This window comes from Bufo gargarizans, chromosome 4 (genome assembly GCF_014858855.1).
Source record: "Bufo gargarizans isolate SCDJY-AF-19 chromosome 4, ASM1485885v1, whole genome shotgun sequence".
Classification (NCBI taxonomy): domain Eukaryota; kingdom Metazoa; phylum Chordata; class Amphibia; order Anura; family Bufonidae; genus Bufo; species Bufo gargarizans.
In genome coordinates, this window is record NC_058083.1 from 379,589,723 (window position 1) to 379,605,260 (window position 15,538).

Here is a 15,538-nt window from a genome sequence, read left to right on the forward strand (position 1 = left end):
GTGCTGTCGGATTACGTGGTGAGGCATACACCAGCAGCCCAGCCCTCCCTGGACCTAGTACCAGCACTGCTGTACAACCTGGTGAAGTAGCGAGCACCAGAAGGGCAGTTGAAGCTGGTACGGTGGCACGTGCAGTAGTGACCCCGTCGCAGCCACCGCAAAGACGTGCCCGTAGAGCCCCTAGAATCCCAGAGGTGCTGGCAAACCCTGATTGGCAGTCCCCAACTTCAGCCGCACCTGTAGTTTTCCCTTTCACTGCCCAGTCTGGAGTTCGGGTTGAGACGGCTCAGATCGGTTCGGCCCTGGGATTTTTTGAGCTGTTCTTGACTGCGGAGCTTTTAGACATAGTTGTGGCCGAAACAAACAGGTATGCCACACAATTTATCACCGCTAACCCGGGAAGCTTTTATGCCCAGCCTTTCCGGTGGAAACCAGTCCAAGTTTCCGAACTTAAAACTTTTCTGGGCCTCCTCCTCAACATGGGCCTGACAAAAAAACATGAATTGCGGTCATATTGGTCCACAAACCCGATTCATCACATGCCCATGTTCTCTGCTGCCATGTCCAGGGCACGTTTTGAGGCCATCCTGCGGTTCCTGCACTTTAGTGACAACACCGCCTCCCGTCCCAGGGGCCACCCTGCTTTTGACCGGCTCCACAAAATTCGGCCCCTCATAGACCATTTCAACCAGAAATTTGCAGATATTTATACCCCAGAGCAAAACATCTGCATAGACGAGTCCCTGATACATTTTACCGGGCGCCTTGGCTTCAAACAATACATCCCAAGCAAGCGCGCCCGGTATGGGGTCAAATTGTATAAGCTCTGTGAAAGGGCCACAGGCTATACCCACAAATTTCGGGTCTATGAGGGAAAAGATCAGACCCTGGAGCCGGTCGGTTGCCCTGACTACCTGGGGAGCAGTGGGAAGACAGTTTGGGACTTGGTGTCACCCTTATTCGGCAAGGGGTACCATCTTTATGTGGACAATTTTTACACAAGTGTGGCCCTCTCTAGGCATTTGTTTATAGAACGGATTGGCGCCTGTGGTACCGCGTGAACTAGTCGCGCGGGCTTCCCCCAACGGCTCGTTACCACCCGTCTTGCAAGGGGGCAGAGGGCCGCACTGTGTAACGAAGAACTGCTCGCGGTGAAATGGAGAGACAAGCGTGACGTTTACATGCTCTCCTCCATTCACGCAGACACGACAATACAAATTGAGCGAGCAACCCGTGTCATTGAAAAGCCCCTCTCAGTCCACGACTATAACCTCCACATGGGAGGGGTCGACTTCAATGACCAGATGTTGTCTCCGTATTTAGTTTCCCGACGCACCAGACGCTGGTATAAGAAGGTGTCTGTATATTTAATTCAATTGGCTCTGTACAATAGTTTTGTTCTCTACAGTAAGGCTGGGAGAACTGGATCCTTCCTCAAATTTCAGGAAGAGATCATCGAGAACCTCCTGTATCCAGGAGGTTCCGTGGCCCCAACCACCAGTGTAGTTAGCCGTCTACACGAGCGACATTTCCCCAATGTCGTTCCTGGTACCTCAACCCAACAGTCACCCCGAAAAAGATGTCGTGTCTGTAGCAGGAGTGGAATAAGGCGTGACACCCGCTATTTCTGTCCTGACTGTCCGGACCACCCTGCCCTATGCTTTGGAGAGTGTTTCCGGAAGTACCACTCACAGGTACACTATTAGCATAGGGATCATCTCACCAGGACAGGCACACAGGGCTATTAGGGCCCATTCACTCACTGCTGCTGCAAACGTCTCCTTTCACATGGGACAAAGTGCATAACGCACTTCGCCACATCTTTGGGCGATTTGCGCTTTGCACATTGACCCATGGGGAAGGAGAGGTTTGTTCTATAAAGGTAAAAAAACAAAAAAAAAAAACAGGTAAGCAAACAGGTTAATGTTTAGTTCCAAAAGTTAAAGTTACATGTTCTGTTCCAAAGTTAATAAAATTATTGCGTTGTGGCCTGTTTTTTTCTTTTTTTTTTTTTGTCTTTTTACCTTCCAGGTCGACCAACCGATCTACTAGCTGCAGCACCGATGTGCATTCTGACAGAAGCATTGCGCTGCTGTCAGATTACACGCAGGTCGGTGTATGCGGCGCTGCAAGACGGGATTTTCTCCTCTGCAGTGACAGATACGTTTGCCAAGGCATACGAGCTGAGGAGGAGGCGGCGTTCCTATGCTTTGGCAAGCACTTTGTGTGTGTGTGTGTGTATATATATATATATATATATATATATATATATATATATATATATATATATATATATATATAAAAAAAAAATCCCGGCAATGATTTATTTATCCACATCGATTGATGCGAATGGAGAAATCTGGTTTGCCAGGGCATACGAGCCAAGTGGGTATGGATGTTGGGCGGAGCTCCTATGTCCTGGCAGACGCCTTTCCCCTCAATTTTTTTTTTTTGGCAGAGATTTTTTCATCCACATTGATCGATGCGAATGAAGAAATCTGTGCCGTTCATTTTTTTCTTTCAGCCCAGAGGCTGAACGGAAAAAAAAAATCTCATTACCTGTATGCTCAATATAAGGAGAATAGCAGAAACTCCTAATGCTGGCCATACATGTAATGATTGCGGAGACCCTCAAATGCCAGGGCAGTACAAACACCCCACAACTGACCCCATTTTGGAAAGAAGACACCCCAAGGTATTTGCTGAGGGGCATATTGAGTCCATGAAAGATTGAAATTTTTGTCCTAAGTTAGCGGAAAGTGAGACTTTGTGAGAAAAAACAAAAAAAAATCAATTTCCGCTAACTTATGCGAAAAAAAAAAAAATTTCTTTGAACTTGCCAGGCCCCTCATTGGATACCTTGGGGTGTCTTCTTTCCAAAGTGGGGTCACATGTGGGGTATTTATACTGCCCTGGCTTTTTAGGGGCCCGAAAGTGTGAGAAGAAGTCTGGGATCCAAATGTCTAAAAATGCCCTCCTAAAAGGAATTTGGGCCCCTTTGCGCATCTAGGCTGCAAAAAAGTGTGACACATCTGGTATCGCCGTACTCAGAAGAAGTTGGGGAATGTGTTTTGGGGTGTCATTTTACATATACCCATGCTGGGTGAGAAAAATATCTTGGTCAAATGCCAACTTTGTATAAAAAAATGGGAAAAGTTGTCGTTTGCCAAGATATTTCTCTCACCCAGCATGGGTATATGTAAAATGACACCCCAAAACACATTCCCCAACTTCTCCTGAGTACGGCGATACCACATGTGTGACACTTTTTTGCTGCCAAGGTGGGCAAAGGGGTGCATATTCCAAAGTGCACCTTTCGGATTTCACCGGTCATTTCTTACACATTTTGATTGCAAAGTTCTTCTCACACATTTGGGCCCCTAAATTGCCAGGGCAGTATAACTACCCCACAAGTGACCCCATTTTGGAAAGAAGACACCCCAAGGTATTCTGTGAGGGGCATGGTGAGTTCCTAGAATTTTTTATTTTTTGTCGCAAGTTAGTGGAATATGAGACTTTGTAAGAAAAAAAATAAAAAGAAAAAATCATCATCATTTTCCGCTAACTTGTAACAAAAAATAAAAAGTTCTATGAACTCACTATGCCCATCAGCGAATACCTTAGGGTGTCTACTTTCCGAAATGGGGTCATTTGTGGGGTAGTTATACTGTTTGGGCATTGTAGAACCTCAGGAAACATGACAGGTGCTCAGAAAATCAGAGCCGTTTCAAAAAGCGGAAATTCACATTTTTGTACCATAGTTTGTAAATGCTATAACTTTTACCCAAACCATTTTTTTTTTTTTGCCCAAACATTTTTTTTTTATCAAAGACATGTAGAACTATAAATTTAGCGAAAAATTTATATATGGATGTCGTTTTTTTTGCAAAATTTCACAGCTGAAAGTGAAAAATGTCATTTTTTTGCAAAAAAATCGTTACATTTTGATTAATAACAAAAAAAGTAAAAATGTCAGCAGCAATAAAATACCACCAAATGAAAGCTCCATTAGTGAGAAGAAAAGGAGGTAAAATTCATTTGGGTGGTAAGTTGCATGACCGAGCGATAAACGGTGAAAGGAGTGTAGTGCCGAAGTGTAAAAAGTGGCCTGGTCATGAAGGGGGTTTCACCTAGCGGGGCTGAAGTGGTTAAAAGACCGTTGCTAGGGCTCCTCTGTCTCCCAACTTAATGTAAACAGAAGACAGAGGGCCGGCTTTCACACTGCATGCCTGCGTTAGACTTCAGAGTGAGAAGGCGTGTCTTTCAGTAATCCATTATGATTGGCTGGCAGGAAGCTGCTGGCTACAGCAAGTGTGTATGGGCAGTTTTAGCCTCAGAGAACTGGCAGAGGAGCAATCTTGAGAATATCCATATATTGTAGGATTCCAGACAGCCTTAACTAAGGGGAAAACTCAAGGAAAACAGTGGTATGTGAAGAAACTAATAAATTATGCGTGTGGGGGGCACTCTAATATCCCTGGCTGCATTTAATAGTATAGTGCAAACATATATTTCTTTCTTTCGATACTTTTGGGTATGAAGTGCTCTCCAATGTTGAAATATATGTGACAATACAGATATAACTTAATACAGTATAAATGTATTTGTTGAGATAAAAAGATGTTATGCGCATATTATCAAAGGTACACTTGCGGTTATTATAAAAAATAAAAAAATCTATAATAAAAGAAATGGGAAACATTTTTAAAATTGAAAAGGTAAAATGATGATAAATAGTTACTGTATTTTTCGCCCTATAGGACGCACCGGCCCATAAGACGCACCTAGGTTTTTGGGGAGGAAAATAAGAAAAAAAAATTTTTTTAACCAAAAGGTGTGCTTTTGGTGGGTTTGGAACTAATGGTGGTCTGTGGGTGGCACTATTACTGGGGATCTGTGAAGGACACTGTTATGGGGGGATCTGTGGATGACAGACACTGTTATGGGGGGGGATCTGTGGATGACAGACACTGTTATGGGGGGGGATCTGTGGATGACTGACACTGTTATGGGGGGGATCTGTGGATGACTGACACTGTTATGGGGGGATCTGTGGATGACGGACACTGTTATGGGGGGATCTGTGGATGACGGACACTGTTATGGGGGGGATCTGTGGATGACGGACACTGTTATGGGGGGGGGATCTGTGGATGACGGACACTGTTATGTTGAGAAAGGCTACTGAGCCGAAACGCGTCCTATTCATGGACATATTGCTACTTGCAAAATAAATTCTATTAGCATTGAAGACACGTCTGCTGGGATTTTCTTTCTACTACATGTGGTAATTATCCTATCCCGTGCGGCGTGCAACCCTGCGTGTGCCGGCCACACTTCCTTCTACAACTGTTATGGGGGGGATCTGTGGATGACGGACACTGTTATGGGGGGGATCTGTGGATGACGGACACTGTTATGGGGGGGATCTGTGGATGACGGACACTGTTATGGGGGGGATCTGTGGATGACGGACACTGTTATGGGGGGGGATCTGTGGATGACGGACACTGTTATGGGGGGGATCTGTGGATGACGGACACTGTTATGGGGGGATCTGTGGATGACGGACACTGTTATGGGGGGATCTGTGGATGACGGACACTGTTATGGGGGGATCTGTGGATGACGGACACTGTTATGGGGGGATCTGTGGATGACGGACACTGTTATGGGGGGATCTGTGGATGACGGACACTGTTATGGGGGGATCTGTGGATGACGGACACTGTTATGGGGGGATCTGTGGATGACGGACACTGTTATGGGGGATCTGTGGATGACAGACACTGTTATGGGGGGATCTGTGGATGACGGACACTGTTATGGGGGGGGATCTGTGGATGACTGACACACTGTTATGGGGGGGGATCTGTGGATGACTGACACACTGTTACGGGGGGGGGGATCTGTGGATGACTGACACACTGTTACAGGGGGGGGGGGGATCTGTGGATGGCACTGTTACAGGGGGGGGGGATCTGTGGGTGGCACTGTTATATATGTGCCATCCACAGACCCCCCCACCCCATAACAGTGCCATCCACAGCCCCCCAGCCCATAACAGTGCCATCCACAGCCCCCCAGCCCATAACAGTGCCATCCACAGCCCCCCAGCCCCCCCCCCCCCCCCGCCGCTGCCAGTATACTAATATTAAATGTCTTATTCAATTAAATTGTATTATATATGCCCCCTCACTCCTATATTGCTAATCGAACCTTAAATCCTATTCGTAGGTGCTGTAATGCAGGCCGGGCGGCCGGCGCGTCACTCGCTGACGTCACTTGCCTGCGCCGCCTGCTTCATTCATAAAGTAGGCGGCGCAGGCACGTGACATCAAGGAGTTACGCTGCCGCCCGCCCAGCCTGCATTACAGCACCTAGGAATAGGATTTAAGGTACGATTAGCAATATAGGAGTGAGGGGGCATATATAATACATTTTAATCGAATAAGACATTTAATATTAGTATATCGGAGCGGCGGGGCGGGGCTATAGTACATTGATTGCACCGCTCCGCCGCTATTCCCGGCCCCCAGCTCCTCCTCCCAGTCCCTCCCCCGGCCCCAGCTCACGCTACATCGCATCCAGCGATGTTAAATTGTCAGCATTCGCCCCATAAGACGCAGGGGCATTTCCCCCCGATTTTTTTTGGGGGGGGGAAAGTGCGTCTTATGGGGCGAAAAATACGGTACTTTATAGAGCAAGTCATTTAAAAAATAATCCACTTCATAAGTTTTCCTTCCACTGATTTTGAAGATTAAAGGGAACCTGTCACCGGGATTTTATGTATAGAGCTGAGGACACGGAAACCGATTTGATACATATGCAAATTACCTGAGATGAGTCCTGTACGTGAGATAAGTCAGGGACAGGACTCATCTCAGGTTAATTTTCATATGTATCAAATAGGTTTTTTATACACAATAAAAGCACACAGAGCTATGGGGACTGGGTATTGCGGATGTGCTAGCGGCCATCTAGAAACCCATGTCCTCAGCTCTATACACACAATCCAGGTAACAGGTTCCCTTTAAGTCTTTGTACATATATCCAGTAGATGGCACTGTTGCTCTCAAGAGATAAGGTATGTAGCGATCTCAATGCAATAACATATATTTATAGATGTTTATACGTATTAGTCTTTGATAAACTGGGTTAATGAAGTCCCCTTATACAAGTATAGTTACTAATTCGATTTGAGATTCAAATGGGGTATCAGCCGATCGCTATTTGAATATAAAAGGGTGCTATGTTTGGTTAGAATAGGATATACAAATATAAATCACAGAAAAAATGCACCAAACGGATATGCCACTGACTATACTGGCTAGTCATAAATGCAGATATTAAAAGCTGAGACTTTTGCCAATATATTCCTGTCAGGAAGATATCGGAGCCCACATGCACCACGTCACGGCTCTCAGCATGGCAAGGGGTCCTACCACTACGCTACCTATGGTGTGAACAAGGTCTGAAGGTGATATAAACCAGCTCACAGCCAAGCTTCCACACAACCGCCTAGCAGGACAACTAGTGCAATGTGAACAAAGCCAGACTGTAAGCCACACCCATATCAGACCATGTGATGGAGGCTACCAGGTGCAAAGGAGAGTGTTTAAATGCCAGGTAAAGGCACATACACTACATATAAAACAAGACAAAAACACAGAAATATAGTGGCAAATCTGGGGGAGCTGCTCAACCCCTAACACTGTAGCGTGTTTTCCATTGGGGGAGCAGCCCCACCGCATGTGGACCGCAGCAAACGACTATCCCCAGCAAAAAAAAATTTGCATACGGTGGAGGATGTCGGCGCGGTCCACATGCACCACAAAGGCATCCTACACAAAACGGAGCATTGTGCGGATGAAAATATAATCATAAATCACAGAAAAAATGCACCAAACGGATATGCCACTGACTATACTGGCTAGTCATAAATGCAGATATTAAAAGCTGAGACTTTTGCCAATATATTCCTGTCAGGAAGATATCGGAGCCCACATGCACCTGGATATACAAATAGAATGCGACTGGTATATCCAAAACGTTTTTTATCTACCCATTCATGCTCCAATGATTGATTTCTGCCAGTGAAAGTTCAAATACTTTGTGTGTAATCCTGGCTCTTTGCAGTCTTTATAGTGTAACGTTACCCGTCCTGTAGATGCTGCATGGATCGGGAATAGTCTTCCGCAATGTATGTTCGTATTCGCCGCTGTGCTCACCAGCTCCTGGTTTGACGTCCCACGTTTGCGGGAGCTTCAGCCGTGTCTTGTCCTCCATATGGATGCAGAGGTGCCGGGTTGTTCGTTGCATGATGCTCCCAGTGGAACCGGATCAGATTGTTCAGTCCTTTTGCAGGGTTACTATAATTGCTTGAGAGATATTAAACGTATATTACTGCAGGGAATGTGAAGAAATTAAAGATTGCTTCATGCATGATGCTGCTGCAGCAGTAACACATGCTAGAATAGATTTTTGGATTAAAACCTGACAGTTATCCTTTAACCTTTGCAGCAATGCTGACAGCACTCATATGTCTATTTTGAAAACACAACCTCTGGATAGGAACCTAAGCACGTGCACTCGGCTTCTTTGGTCGACCATGACGAGGAGTGGAACCTGTCTTGTTAAACCGCTGTATGGTCTTGGCCACCATGCTGCAGCTCAGTTTCAGGGTGTTGGCATTCTTCTTATAGTCTTAGCCATCTTTATGTACTGTACAGTAGCAATTCTTTTTTTTTCTGATTCTCAGAGAATTCTTTGCCATGAGGTGCCATGTTGAACTTCCAGTGACCCGTATTAGAGTGTAACATAGTATATAAGGCCGAAAAAAGACATTTTTTCCATCCAGTTCGGCCTGTCATCCTGCAAGTTGATCCAGAGGTACTCTCTTTTGTTGCCAGCGGTTTAGACATTAATGGCTGTGTCTTGAATTATTTTGAGGCACACCAAATTTACACGGTTATACGCTGTTATATGCGGTTATACACGGTTATACACGCTGTTCACTGTCTACACGAAGCTGAGTTTGGTTTTCTACTTTAAAAATCAACTACCGAAGTTATTCAACAAAATCACGCACGACTTCGCAAATAACTTACTTTGGCTCATTGGAGCTCATACATTGTAATGCTGTACAGAGAAGGATCTCTACAGTATTAGTCTGAACTTTTGAACAAAGCGACTTCGGATGAAGCATCTGAAGCTCTCTTTTGCTCAACACTAGTGGTTCTGAAGGGCTTTATATTGATGAATGTTCAACACCCCTGCCAATCGGCTGTTTAAAGAGGAGGCTGCGCTCCTTGTGAGCTCTGGTTCATTGCTCTTCATTACCCTGCCCATTGTCTTAGAAGTGCAGTGCAATTACAAGTACTCTGTACTTGAATGGGGCGAGTACTTGTAATCACACAATGCCGCTATTGCAAGGGAGATGACCTGTAGTGTAATGAATAGGATAGGTGATCAATATGAAACTGTACAACCCCTTTAATCCCATTTAACAGTAGCTATAAGCCATGCTTAATGGTTAAGATGAAGTTTCTGCTCCGGCGCAAAAGCACTGGCATAGGCAGTTTATGAAGTCTCAAGAACTCTTTTTTTATTTCCAAATCAATTCATGAACATATGAGCACGGAGAAGAGACTTCCTCTTACCTGTGTATCTTTTTGTGGGATTGGGCATCTCTTTTTAAAGATACTACTTCTGCGGCTGCATACCTAGCGACTGAAGCTCTTCTAACCTATAAGGGCTGTTTCACATGAGCGGATGCCGTGAGTGACATCCGCTGCGTGAATGACAGCCAAGACCTGATGCGGACTGCAGAGGCACGGAGCATTAACATGACTGATAATGCTCCGTGCCTCTCTGTGATCTCTTTACTACGAAATCACAGTGACAACTGATTTCGTAGTAAAGAGATCACAGAAAGGCACGGAGCATTATCAGTCATGTTACTGCTCCGTGCCTCTTATTTTAAACCAAAACTGGACTCAGAACAGCTTAGTTTGAACAAGTACAAAAAACTTTTATTTAACTTACAATGATAAAAATTGTTACATATCCATACATATAAATGAGCAGCACAATGCCACACAGGATAACGTTATGTTGGTCTGTTGTAAAACAAATAGCAGAAGACAATCCCAAACCGTGCAGAGTATATTCTTACACGGCTAACAGTCAATACAATGTAAAGTGCATAGTGCAAATTGTAAACACTGACTACGGGAAATACAAAAATCAATACAGACCAAGTCCTCCTGGATCCCTACACGTGTTTCGCGTTTTGCTTCCTCAGGGGATACTGATGGTGTGTGTTGCCTGTTCATATATAGTCTGCATGTTGATTAGAACCTAGGTCACCTGAATTCCTCGTGTATGCCGAAAACCGGAAGTGCGGTGCGTTCCACGCTGGAACGCACGCCCACTTCCGGCTCAATCGGTGTCCGGACACTCAATATAGCCCTGCATAGTCATTCCACCCTGGACCAAACTTATCCCCACAAGAGTCAAGGTAAAACTAACCATTTATGCGCCCAGTATGGAGAGGGTGGAAGGAGGTAGCAGACGGAGGTGTAGAGAAGGACGCTCCACATACCGGAACCGGAAGTATGTCATGCGGTCCACGGTGGAACGCATCGGCCACATTAAGCCAGGGTAGACTCCTCCCATGACTCCGCCCCAAATGATGTCACTTGCATGCAAATCTCCAGCTTACAATGCGTTCCACCGTGGAACGCAAGCGGGGTACACACTTCCTGAAACACTGAAAGGTCGATTGAATGGCCAATTAGTTAAATTTAATCCTGAAACTCCGTATACGTACAAACCAGGGTTCTATATATACCTCCAGGGGGCGCCCTTAGGAACAATGGGGGAATATAAAACATATTATGAAGAGATCAAAACAATATAAACTAAATATAAATTCCAGACATTGACCACTTGGGGAGCTCTAACAATACCCAGAATAGTAATATGTGATAAATAAGGTGAGAAAGTGAAGAAAGTGAAGAGAAAAATAGTAGATAAGTGAAGACACATGCAAAAAAAGGTGATAAAGTGTATGGTGAAGCAATGTGCAGAAACAAAGTGGTGGAAGAGAAAGAAATTTATTTTTATAAATATAAATGTATTATAACATACAGATAAAATTGGGATAGCTTCCATTTATAATATGTAGCACAGATGAAAACACTATTATTACAATGAGATCCATAAGGACCTCTCATTAAATATCCTGGAATCGTTAGTCGATTTTAATTTACATAGCCGTGGATCAAGACCGTGGATAGATTACGTGAATGTCCAAGTCGTTATGCTCCACATAAAGAGTACTCTTGTTGATATTTCCCATTGGACCATCTCTCGAAGATCCGCGTGAAGAGAGATGGTCCAATGGGAAATATCAACAAGAGTACTCTATGTGGAGCATAACGACTTGGACATTCACGTAATCTATCCACGGTCTTGATCCACGGCTATGTAAATTAAAATCGACTAACGATTCCAGGATATTTAATGAGAGGTCCTTATGGATCTCATTGTAATAATAGTGTTTTCATCTGTGCTACATATTATAAATGGAAGCTATCCCAATTTTATCTGTATGTTATAATACATTTATATTTATAAAAATAAATTTCTTTCTCTTCCACCACTTTGTTTCTGCACATTGCTTCACCATACACTTTATCACCCTTTTTTTGCATGTGTCTTCACTTATCTACTATTTTTCTCTTCACTTTCTTCACTTTCTCACCTTATTTATCACATATTACTATTCTGGGTATTGTTAGAGCTCCCCAAGTGGTCAGTGTCTGGAATTTATATTTAGTTTATATTGTTTTGATCTCTTCATAATATGTTTTATATTCCCCCATTGTTCCTAAGGGCGCCCCCTGGAGGTATATATAGAACCCTGGTTTGTACGTATACGGAGTTTCAGGATTAAATTTAACTAATTGGCCATTCAATTGACCTTTCAGTGTTTCAGGAAGTGTGTACCCCGCTTGCGTTCCACGGTGGAACGCATTGTAAGCTGGAGATTTGCATGCGAGTGACCTCATTTGGGGCGGAGTCATGGGAGGAGTCTACCCTGGCTTAATGTGGCTGATGCGTTCCACCGTGGACCGCATGACATACTTCCGGTTCCGGTATGTGGAGCGTCCTTCTCTACACCTCCGTCTGCTACCTCCTTCCACCCTCTCCATACTGGGCGCATAAATGGTTAGTTTTACCTTGACTCTTGTGGGGATAAGTTTGGTCCAGGGTGGAATGACTATGCAGGGCTATATTGAGTGTCCGGACACCGATTGAGCCGGAAGTGGGCGTGCGTTCCAGCGTGGAACGCACCGCACTTCCGGTTTTCGGCATACACGAGGAATTCAGGTGACCTAGGTTCTAATCAACATGCAGACTATATATGAACAGGCAACACACACCATCAGTATCCCCTGAGGAAGCAAAACGCGAAACACGTGTAGGGATCCAGGAGGACTTGGTCTGTATTGATTTTTGTATTTCCCGTAGTCAGTGTTTACAATTTGCACTATGCACTTTACATTGTATTGACTGTTGGCCGTGTAAGAATATACTCTGCACGGTTTGGGATTGTCTTCTGCTATTTGTTTTACAACAGACCAACATAACGTTATCCTGTGTGGCATTGTGCTGCTCATTTATATGTATGGATATGTAACAATTTTTATCATTGTAAGTTAAATAAAAGTTTTTTGTACTTGTTCAAACTAAGCTGTTCTGAGTCCAGTTTTGGTTTAAAACACGTAATTGCTCGAGAACAGCGCATGTACCGGGCGTTTTCTCGCTCTGCGTATATTTGGAATTGCTCCGTGCCTCTGCAGTCTGAATCGGGTCTTGGCACTCTCTTTCACTGAGCGGATGTCACGCACGGCATCCGCTCGTGTGAAACAGCCCTAAGTGTCACTGACGTTTCCTCGACAGTGGCAGGAGATTGTGGAGTGCTTGCCACACCTTCTTTCCCCAGGTGTGGCTATTGTGGTAGTTTAACCTTCTCTATTTATTGTAGTTTCTCCCACAACGCAATGCGGTTTATAGCTTCAGTTTGAGTTGTGGATAGCTGGTGTGTGGCTCTTGGTTGAGTTCCTGGTGCTGCCATAGCCACTTGTAGTTCAGTGTTTTCTTTCCCTTTTGTATTTTGTTAGAGAAATGCAACACACAAAATACCCCCGTCATTTGTATTGAGGCTTAAGGGGAAACTCCTGTTCTTCCTTACTTTGGGAGGAGCAGGTTGTCTTATTCCTAACATTAGTACCAGGGTCCTATAGGGTGAGTTAGGACATTAGGTATTCCTGTGTATGAACTCTCCTACCTCTGGGGTCTGTTCATACTGGTAGTTAGTCAGGACTTTGATTAAGGTTTTACTGGGAGGTGTCCATCTCCTTTCCTTCGTTTCCAGGCCTTAATCCCTCACTCCTTTCCCTCCTATGTTTGGTGTGGTGTTTCCCTCCCACACCCAAACGTAACAATAAGGCCTCTTGCACAGGACCGTATGTATTTTGCGGTCCGTGTGCATTCCGTATTTTGCATAACGGAACAGTTGACCCCTGATAGAACAGTACTACCCTTGTCTGTAAAGCGGACAATGATGTGACATGTTCTATTTATTTATTTTTTGCAGTCTGTCCCCTGAAAATGCTGTACTCAGCGTGGAGAAATTGGTATTTTGTTCTCCCAACCTGAGTTTTATACTGTACAGTACAATAGACTGTACAAATAGTTATACAGCTGACCTTCTATCCTACATATCAGTGATTTTTTTTTTTTTGGGCGGGGGGGGGGGGGGGTGGATGGATAGTCTGCTGAATACACAAAATACTATTTTTTCAGTGTTTATATCCATTTGTATTTCTAACGATAAGATTTTAACATCTTTTTTCCATGTTCATCCCCAAAAAATTATTTCAGGCTCTCATTAATTATGACTCCTGACCATTCGCCTCATTTCTTATTTGCCATCTTTTCCTAAGAGTCTAAAATCCTGAAGATTAATGGGCCAGCCATACAAAAAGTCCAGCTAGGTCTTCTCCACTACAACTACTTCAATTTGTTCCTTCAGAACAATACACTCAAGCTCCAACACTTTGCTTGCTAGACTTTCGGCATTTATGAACATGCATTTTAAATTGGTCGACCCATTTTGGGGGTTTTCTGGCAAAACCCACCTCCTGTCCATACCTTCAAAAGCAAAGCATACTTACCTGCTCCCCTGCCATTGATCCTGGCTTATTCACTCCGTGGCCTCAGCTGCCTTGCTCGGTTCCCTCACTGTAAACATCTGCTATGACACCACTACAGCCAATCACTGGTCAATCAGTGACTTGACACCCTAGTGTCATGTCTATAGGTCACATAATGCAGGGGGGTTTAGGTCAACAGCAATGTGAAAGTGAACATTCACAGTGGTGGACCCAAGCAAAGGAGCCAATATATTCTAACCCCTCTCTGACCTAGATATCTCCCACCTCATTTTTGTGCCCTATCCTCACCTCTCGTTCGTAGTTTAAATAGGGTTTGCAACTTTTTCACCACCACTTGTACATACATTTTTTACTTTTTTCCACTGGCCTTGCCGCTTTCCCAAAAAGAATAGCGTGGCGGGGGAGGCGGATAGTTCTCCTTATTCCATATTTACAGTATCTTCTATGCCAGTTTTCAGTTGAGGAGCACGAACTACTGGATGCCATGCCTAATTTATGACTAGGTTTATGCCTCGTCATAAATTTGGCACGGCATAGGGCAGCACACCTGAGTTTTATTCACTTGAATGCAGCTAAGCTGCAGTGCCCTGGCATGGCCACACAGTTGACAGTTTTCTGATTCTGGCTCCATCCACAGTATAGTTTCTGGTTCTGTCTGCTGTCGGTTGTCAGGCACCCTCTGAGCTGATATTAATGGCCTGTTCTTAGGGTAGACCAATATCTAAGTCCCGGAAAACCCCTTTAAGAAGAATGCACTCTAACCTTTACAGGTGAACTTAATGTGACATTCTCTAAACATTTGAATGCACATCTCCAACTGTTCAGTGTTTTTAGTACTTTTTGCACAGCTTGCTGTTCTCTAACAAGGAGCTTAATGGCAAAATTCACAACAAGTGTTTGATCCATGAATTGCCCAATAAATTTCCTAGATCAATTAGAATTGGTATTTAAACACTACTCCTCATCAGTGGTGGCCAGTTCGCCGTGTTCGCCCGCGAACATGCAGGCTGCCATCTTAACTCACCTGCGCCTGTGCGCGAGCCAGTCTGAAACAAATGCGGAACGTCTGCTGGCGAGTGGGGTGGCCTGCACTTTCTCCAGTCCAGCATCCATTGGAAACCTATAGAATCAGCTGAGTTGCTGTGTAGAGGCTCGTAACTCTGTCCCCCCCCCCCCCCCCCCCAGAACCTCAATGACCTGACGGCAGCCCTTCAAGAAGAGGGGGATGCCATGCCACAGCAGACAATAAGTCGACTTGTGAACAGTATGAGGCATCATTGTCAAGCCGT

The 15,538-nt window shown here is 44.5% G+C and overlaps 1 protein-coding gene across 1 annotated transcript in view; it reads left to right on the plus strand.

The window, feature by feature from the left end:
• Positions 1–15,538, plus strand: part of FH (fumarate hydratase) — a 118,276-nt gene that overhangs the window by 80,551 nt on the left and 22,187 nt on the right. The gene's annotated exons all lie outside the window — the stretch shown is intronic.